This window comes from Colobus angolensis, unplaced genomic scaffold, assembly GCF_000951035.1.
Source record: "Colobus angolensis palliatus isolate OR3802 unplaced genomic scaffold, Cang.pa_1.0 Scaffold259, whole genome shotgun sequence".
Lineage (NCBI taxonomy): Eukaryota > Metazoa > Chordata > Mammalia > Primates > Cercopithecidae > Colobus > Colobus angolensis.
The window spans coordinates 5075344-5084967 of record NW_012115810.1 but is presented as its reverse complement, the minus strand read 5'-3'; positions in this window follow the sequence as shown (position 1 = coordinate 5084967).

The following is a 9624-nucleotide window of genomic DNA, read 5'->3' as shown; positions in this document are numbered from 1 at the left end:
AACAAAATAATAGCAGCAAGTCCTTACTTAATAATAGCATTGAATGTTAAGTGGACTAACCTCACCTATCAAAAGACATAGCATGGCTGAATGGATAAAAAATAAGACCCAGTGATTTGTTACCTACAAGAAACAACTTCACCTATAAAACATACATAGACTAAAAATAAAGGGATGAAAAATGTTATCCCATGCAAATGAGAACCAAAAAGACAAAAACTATAAAAAGGAAAACGAAGATCATTATAAAATGATAAAGGGATCAATTTAGCAAAAGATATAACAATTATAAATATACATACACTCAACACTGGAGCACCCAGATATATAAAGCAAATACTATTAGAACTAAAGAGAAAGATAGATCCCGATACAATAATACCTGGAGACTTCAACACCCCACTTTCAACATCAGATGGATCTTCCAGACAGAAAGTCAACAAAGAAACATTAGACTTAATTTTCACTATAGACCAAGTGGACCTAATAGATATACAGAACATTTCATCCAATGGCTGCAGAATACACATTCTTTTCTTCAACACATGGATTATCCTCAAGGACAGACTACATGTTAGGCCACAAAACAAGTCTCACAACATTAAAAAACAATTACATCAAATATCTTCTCTGACCACAGTGGAATAACACTAAAAATCAGTAACAAGAGGAATTTTAGGAACTATATAAACACATGAGAATTAAATAATATGCTCATGAATGACCAGTGAGTTAATGAAGAAATTAAGAAGGAAATTGCAAATTTTCTTGAAAGAATTGATAGCAGAAACACAACATATCAAAACCTGATACGGTTTGTATCTGTGTCTCCACCCAAATCTCATGTTGAATTGTAATCCTCAATGTTGGAAGTGGAGCCCAATGGGAGGTGATTGGCTCATGGGGGCAACAAAAGCACTACTAAGAGGAAAGCTTATGGTTACAAGTGCCTACATCAAAAAAGTGGAAAAACTTCAATAAACAACCAACCCAATTATGCAACTCAAAGTACTGGAAAAGCAAGAGCAAACCAAACTCAAAATTAGAAGAAAAGGAATGATAAAGATCAGAGCAGAAACAAATGAAGTTGAAACGAAGAAAACAACATAAAAGATCAACAAAATGAAAAGTTTTTTTGGCAAAGATAAATAAAACTGGCAAACCTCTAGCCAGACTAAGAAAAAAAGAGAAAAGACCCAAAATAAATAAAATCAGAGATGAAAAAGGAGACATTACAGCCAATACTGCAGAAATTCAAAGGATCATTAGAGGCTACTATGAGTAACTATGTGCCAATAAATTGGAAACCCTGGAAGAAATGGATACATTCCTAGACACATACAACCTACCAAGATTGAACCATGAAGGAATCCAAAACCTGAACAGACCAATTACAAGTAACAAGATTGAAGCCATAATAAAAAGTATCTCAGCAAAGAAAAGCCAGTGATCCAATGGCTTCACTGCTGAATTTTACCAAACATTAAAAAAACCAAAAACCTAATACCAATCTTACTCAAACTGTGTCAAAAAATAGAGGAAGAGGGAATCCTTCCAACCTCATTCTATCAGGTCAGTATTAATTTGATCCCCAAATCAAAGCACATCAAAAAAAGAAAACTACAAGCCAATATCTTTGATTAACATTGATGTGAAAATCCTCAACAAAATAGTAGCAAACAGAATTCAACAACACATTAGAAAGATCATTCATCATGACCAAGTGGAATTTATCCCATGGATGCAAGGATGGTTTAACATATGTGCATTGATCAATGCAATACACCAGATCAACAGAATGAAGGACAAAAACCATATGACCATTTCAATTGGTGCTGAAAAAGCATTTAATAAAATTCAACATCCCTTCATGATAAAAACTCTCAAAAAGTTTTGTATAGAAGGAACATACCTCAACACAATAAATATCATATATGACAGACCCACAGCTAGTATCACACTTAATGGAGAATAACTGAAAACCTTTCCTCTAAGATATGGAACATGACAAGGATGCCCACTTTCACCACTGTAATTTAACATATTACTGGAAGTCCTAGCTGGAGAAATCAGACAAGAGAAAGAAATAAAGGACCATCAAATTGGAAAGGGAGAAGTCAAATTATCCTGTTTGCAGATTATATGATCTTATATTTGAAAAAACTTAAAGACTCCATCAAAAAACTATCAGAACTGATACATTCAGTAAAGTGTCAGGATATAAAGTCAACATACAAAAATCAGTATGCCAACATACAAAAATCTATATGCCAACAGCAAGCAATCTGAAAAAGAAATAAATAGCTACAAATAAAATTGCTTGCTGTTGGCATATAGATTTTTGTTCTCATGATAGTGAATGAGTGAGTAATCATGAGAGCTGGTTGTTTTAAAAGTGGCACCTCCCCACTCCCTGCTTCTGCCATGTAAGATGTCTGCTTTGCTTTCTGCCACGAGTAAGAGCTCCCTCAGGCCTCCCCAGAAGCAGAGGTGCCCATGATTCCTGTACAGGTTGCATAACTGTGAGGCAATTTAACTTCTTTTCTTTATAAATTACCCAATCTCAGCATTTCTTTACAGAAATGTGCGAATGAACTAATACATGAACCCAGAAACAAATCCATACATCTAGAGTGAAATCATTTTCGACAAAGCTGCCAAGAACATTGTCGACAAAAGAACAGTCTCTTCAAAATAAATGGTGCTGGGAAAATTCGACATCTAAATGCAGAAGAATGAAACTAGACCCCTATCTCTTGCCATGTACAAAAATCTCAGGTATTTCTCTGCAGAAATGTGAGAATGAACTAATACATGAACCAGAAACAAATCCATACATCTAGAGTGAAATCATTTTCGACAAAGCTGCCAAGAACATTGTCGACAAAAGAACAGTCTCTTCAAAATAAATGGTGCTGGGAAAATTGGACATCAAAAATCAAATCCAAATGGATTAAAGACTTAAATCTAAGATCTCAGACTATGAAAATACCACAAGAAAACGTTGTGGAAACTCTCCAAGACATTGGAATGGGGAAAGATTTCTTGAGTAATACTCCACAAACACAGGCATCTAAAGCAAAAATGGACAAATGGGGAACACATCAAGTTAAAAGGCACGGTGGCTCACGCCCGTAATCCCAGCACTTTGGGAAGCCGAGGCTGACAGAGACCACCTGAGGTCAGGAGTTCAAGAGCAGCCTAGCCAACAGGGTGCAACCCTGTCTCTACTAAAATACAAAAATTAGCAGGGCATGGTAGCATAAGCCTGTAATCCCAGCTACTTGGGAGGCTGAGGCAGGAGAATTGCTTGAACCTGGGAGGCGGAGGTTGCAATGAGCCAAGTTTGTGCCACTGCACTGCAGCCTGGGCAACAGAGCAAGACCCAGTGTCAAAAAAATAAAAATTAAAAAATAAAAGAAAAGCTTCTGCACAACAAAGGAAACAATCAACAAAGTGAAGAGACAAGCTACAATATGGAAGAAAATTTTTGCAAACTATCCATCTGACAAGGGATTCATAACCCGATTATATAAGGAGCTCAAACAACTCTATGGGGAAAAATATTTGATTTTAAAATGGACAAAAGATCTGAATAAACATTTCTCAAAAGAAGACATGCAAATGGCAAACAGGTATATGAAGATGTGCTCAACATCACTGATCATCAGAGAAATGCAGATCAAAACTACAACGAAATACCATCTCACCCCAGTTAAAATGGCTTTTATCTAAAAGACAGGCCACAAGTGCTGGCAAGGATGTGGAGAAAAGGGAACCCTCATATGCTGTTGGTGGGAATGTAAATTAGTACAACCACTATGGAGAACAGTTTGAAGGTTCCTGAAACAACTAAAAATAGAGCTACATATGATCCAGCAATGCTACTCTTAGGTATATGCCCAAAAGAAAGGAAATGAGTATATCAAAGAGATATTTGCACTCCCATGTTTATTGTAGCACTGTTCACAATAGCCAAGATTTGGAAGCAACCTGTGTCCATCAACAGATGAATGGCTAAGGAAGACATGGTACATACACTTAATGGAGTACTATATTCAGCCATAAAAGGAATGAGATCCTGTCATTTGCAACAACATGGATGGAACTGGAGGTCATTATGTTAAGTAAGCCGGGCACAGAAACACAAACTTCGTATGTTCTCATTTATTTATGGGAGCTAAAAAGTAAAACAATTGAACTCATGGAGACAGAAAGTAAAAGGATGGTTACCGGAGGCTGGGAAGGGCAGTAGAGCGGGCAGGGAGAGGAAGGAGTGACGGTTAATGAGTACAAAAAATACAGTTAGATAGAATGAATAAGATGTAGTATTTGATAGCACCACAGGGTGACTATGGTAAACCATAATTTATTGTACATTTCAAAATAACTAAAAGAGTATAATTGGATTGTTTGTAACACAAAGAAAGACTAAATGCTTGAGGTGATGGGTACCCCATTTACCCTGATATGATTATTACTCACTGTATGCCTGTATCAAAACATCTCCTGTATACCCTAAATATATACCTATACTATGTACCCACAAAAACTTAAAATTATAAAAATAAAGTAAAATAAAATAAAATGCTCAGTAAGCTTCATATAAATGGAAGTTGAGTTCACTTAATGCTGGGCTCTTCCCTACTGCAATAGCATATTACTGATTAAAGTCTGTTGTTTCCACCTTAAGTAGTGTCTGGCTTTGTTTATCTTTGACACTTCAAAGTCTGTTAGGCTGTGTGACTTGGGGACTTTACTTAACATCTCTGTGCCTCAGTTTCCTCACTTGTAAAATAGGAGATAAAAATAATACCCCCCCATAGGTTTGTTGTGAGCTCTGAGTGAGTTAACATGTATAATGTACTTAGAACAGTAGGTGCTACCTTAAGTTAAATTAGGTTTAGCTTAAATCTGCCTCTTGGTAAACTTGGCCTGAAGGTTTCTCTGTACATAACGATGTAACCTAACTGGGTGTGGAAACAGACTGTAACTTACTCTTGTAATGAGTAGCCAAGTCTCAGCCCATCACAGAAGCCATACTTCAACCACTTGTAGGTGGCCACCTGTTCAAATCGTGTTCAAATAGGGCAAATGCAGGGCTGTAACCAATCTGGTTGTTTCTGCCTGTCACTTCTGTTTTCTGTATCTCGCTTTCCCTTTTCTGTCCATAGATCCTCTCTGACCACACAGAACTGCCAGAGTCACTCTGAACCTACTCTGGTTGAGAAACTGCCTGATTTGTGAATTGCTCAATTAAACTCTATTAAAATTAATTCATCTAATGTTCTTCTTTAAACCCTAATTTTTTTGAGCTTTTGATTTTTTTTCTTTTTTATTATTATTATTATACTTCAAGTTCTAGGGTACATGTGCACAACTTGCAGTTAACCCTAATTTTTATTAGCAATGCAAGCTCTTTAATGCTAGGAAGATATAGCTATTGAAACAAGAAACATATATGTATGTATTTACATATACACATACACACTCGTCTATATCATGTATAGCAAAGTCAACTGGATTAAAAAAATAAACTTTTCATTGGGCCAGTTATTGACAAACAACAGAGTTCCTTGATACGAGAGCTTCAGATATTGACTTGGAACAGGATTGATTGATATGAAAGACCATAAATGTAAATGTATTTTAGGCCAGAAAAGTAAATACTATTTGAGCAGTAAGTTCTTTCATAAAATACATACCTGGAAATTGCAAAGGTCAGATTAAAGTTCAAACTGAACTAGATCCTCTGTGGGATTTGTGAAGTCTTGCCATGTCAATGACACCAAAGAGTGGCGGGTGGGGGTAGTGGCGGTCAAATCTGTGCCTTTGACTGCCAGGCATCTCCCAGGGCCTAGCTCCAGGAGAGCTCATGAGATGCAAAACTTCTGGGGTGCCATGCTGCTCCCTTGCTGGTTGTGAAACCAAATGAGAAAGATAGAAGATCAAGTTTTCTACCCTTTGCCCAGTCTAGAGTGATTCACTTTTGGATTCACTTTCCTGGGAGGCGGAAATTGCAGTGAGCTGAGATCATGCCACTGCACTCCATTTTGGGTGACAGAGTGAGAGTCTGTCTCAAAAAATAAATAAATAAAAATAAAAGAAATTACGACTCTAAGGGCGCACCCTCACAGGGTATTGTGTCGTTTTTTGTCCTGCTTTATTTTCTGTTAGTTCTTAGGACTGTTAGACAGTCTTAGTCCAGGCTCCTCATATAATAAGAACCCAAGCAAGGTTATGTGCTAATGTTTTATTGGGGGGTGCTATCCCAGTGAAAAAGGGCAGGGAGGCAGCTAATGAGGGAACAGAGATACAAGATGAGGCATTGGGAAGCTGGCCACTGCTTCCCCAGAAGACATTGCTGGTGGCTCAGCTCCCGTTCATCTACTGGTTCCTTCCCATCTCTGTCTCTTATGGATCTACATTCCTTCTTCAGAGTGTTGACTCCTTGAACCTTCCTGTTGTGTTATGTGGTTCCTTGGGGCAGCAGCTAGGGAAGCCATTCTGGACTTGGGCACAGGAATTGCAGCAGCGCCTCAACCTGTGAGGAATTAGGAAGAAGTTGGGGTTTTACTACCAAGGGGACTGTGCAGGGGTAACTCCCGGCATAGGCCTGGAAAGCAGGTGGGGCCAAGTGGATCTGGGGTCTGCACAAACTGGGTCCAGGACCCTAATAATGTATATTTACTGGTTTATTATTTTCTGTCTCATTCGGAAGCATAGAGATTACTTGTTTTGCTCATTGTTCACTATATCCATAATCATAAGAACAGTGTCTGGCATATGCAAGGCATTCAATAAATATTTGTTGAATGAATTTATTGAGTTGCTACTGTGTCAAGAATTGTGATAGCTGCTAGAAGACACAAGAATTCCACCTCCCAGATGGAAAAATTAAGAAGAGAAGGGACTTTCTTCGTGCTGTTCAAAATGGGAGCAGTTTCTCTATTTTCAGACATTTGGCCTTTAGTTTACAAAAGACAGTGTGTTTCAGAATATAAGTACTCTTGATTTGAATTTGCCTGTCGTTTTGTAAGAAATGGGCCTTTAAAAAGGAATTAAATGGACTCCTTTTGCCAACATTTGGTCTCTCTGTGCTTAATTTTCCCGATTCAGAAGATAAGCATGGCACCATGATACCTAACAAATGGATGTGCAGAAGAATACACTCCCTGACTGCGTGAGTGTGCTCAGGCTGCTGCAGCAGGCACCACAGACTAGGGGGCTTCCACAACAGGAATTTATTTTCCCTCAGTTCTGGGGGCCAGGAGTCCCAGGTCCAGGTGGCAATTGGGTTGGTTTCTTATGAGGCCTCTCTCCTTGGCTTGTAGTTGGCCACCCTCTCCCTATATCTTCACATGGTTTTCCTTATGTCTGAGTCCTAACTTCCGCTTCTTATAAGGACACCAGTCATACCGGACCAGGGCCCAACTCCAGCACCTTATTTTAATTTAATTATCTCTCTTTTTCTTTTTTGAGATGGAGTCTCATTCTGTCACCCAGGTTGGAGTGCAATGGCCTGGTCTCAGCCCACTGCAACCTCTACTTCCTGGCTTCAAGCGATTCTCCTGCCTCAGCCTCCCGAGTAGCTGGGACTACAGGTGCCTGCCACCGCACCTGGCTAATTTTTGTATTTTTAGTAGAGACAGGGTTTCACTATGTTGGCCATGCTGGTCTCGAACTCCTGACCTTGTGATCTGTCTGCCTCAGCCTCCCCAAGTGCTGGGATTATAGGCATGAGCCACCATGCTCAGCCTTTAATTATCTCTTTAAAGGCTCTATTTCTAAGCACAACTACAGTCTCAGATATTGGGGGTTAAGACTTCAATACATGAATTTTGGGGGGACAGGGGCTATTGGGGGTGGAAGATGATACATTTCAGTTCATAGCACTAACTCTAAAGAACTTGACTTTACAAAATGGTGATGTCCAGGCCCACTCCCTGCTGTCTCTTGCCTTCCGTGATTGCCTCCTTTTGCTCTTCTCCTTGGCCCCAGACCAAAACCAGCAAGGCAGTCAGAACAGGTCACAGAGGAATCCAGAAATCCAAGAAGAGGGTTTTGTACCAAGCAAATAAAAGAAACTATCATCCCTCTGAGGTTCCTTGTTTAAATTACCATGTTTATTTACATCAACACAAAATACAATAATAAACACGACAAAACCATTTTATCTTCAGGTAACATAACTCTTCAGTGAACAGAAGTACTACTGTTAATGTTTTGGCCTTTCCAAGGTCCCGCCTGGAGTCAAAACAGTATTCAGAGAAAGAGCAGATTCTTCTCTACCTTCCCTAAAACACACACACAAAGGTAACTTCTATTTTCTAAAATCCCATTCCAATAATAATAATAATAAAAAAATGCAACAGTAAGTCCATGTAGAGGAGAGGATTGCTGTTGTGTCATCAGCGTTGCAACCTGTATGTTGCTGTAGATTTCCCCCAGGTTCTGTGCATCAGTCAGGAACATAAAGGGTATATTAGCCCTTCGGATTTTCAAGGTGATTGTTCAGTAATTCTTTCATCTAGCCATGTACTCCGTAAAGGTCTGATTTACCTGAGTTATTTAAAAACCAGCAATAAAAGAGTCTCCAAGTGATCAAATGTATACGGATCTATCTTGTAGAATTGAAGAAACTTATAGATTTTGCTGTGACAATTCAATGGACAACCCCGAAGCCTCCACTACATAATGAACTATTCACCTAGTAAAAGCTTCACATTACAATTTAATCAAAGGTCATAAACATTGCGCAAAAGTACAATATCTTCTCTGTATGCCAGTAGTTTAAATGCTATTTGCTTAGTCTCAAACACATTTTCAAACAAATGACAGTTATTGCTAACTAACACAATCTTTCTATTATTTCACTGACAAAAGAGGCAGTTTCCTGCAGTGGAAAGAGAAGATGGCTTGGAGTTAGAAGATCTAGATTCTGAACCCAGCTCTACTCACTCTGAGCCATTGTTTCCTTATGAGGATCAAGTGAGATGAAAGTACTTTGTAAAGGAGTAATAACCATAAGAAATAATATTCTAGAGTCCATCTCTTCCATCAACTGATGGATCCCTAATTTGCACATGTATTTTGCAAGTAAAATCTTACCTCTTAAAGTAAATGTATGATGCATATTCACCACATGCAGCTGAAATGTGCAAGTTGGGTTACATAGATAGGAAAAGAGTATGTATTAAAAAGCCTTTAAGACTTGTATACTTTTGATGTACTTGATTTAGAGCCATTTAAAGTTTTATTGTGTTTGTGGCTCACGCCTGTAATCCCAGCACTTTGGGAGGCCGAGGCGGGCGGATCACAAGGTCAGGAGATCAAGACCACAGTGAAATCCCGTCTCTACTAAAAATACAAAAATTTAGCTGGGCGCGGTGGCGGGCGCTTGTAGTCCCAGCGACTCAGGAGGCTGAGGCAGGAGAACGGCTTGATCCCGGGAGGCGGAGCTTGCAGTGAGTCGAGATTGCACCTCTGCACTCCAGCCAGGGGACACACCGAGACTCCATCTCAAAAAAAAAAAAAAAAAAAAAAAATTTTATTGTGTTTAACGCATGTTCCTTTTATATTATAGGAGTGCTCTTTGAATAAGCTAACCATTTAAAGTATTTT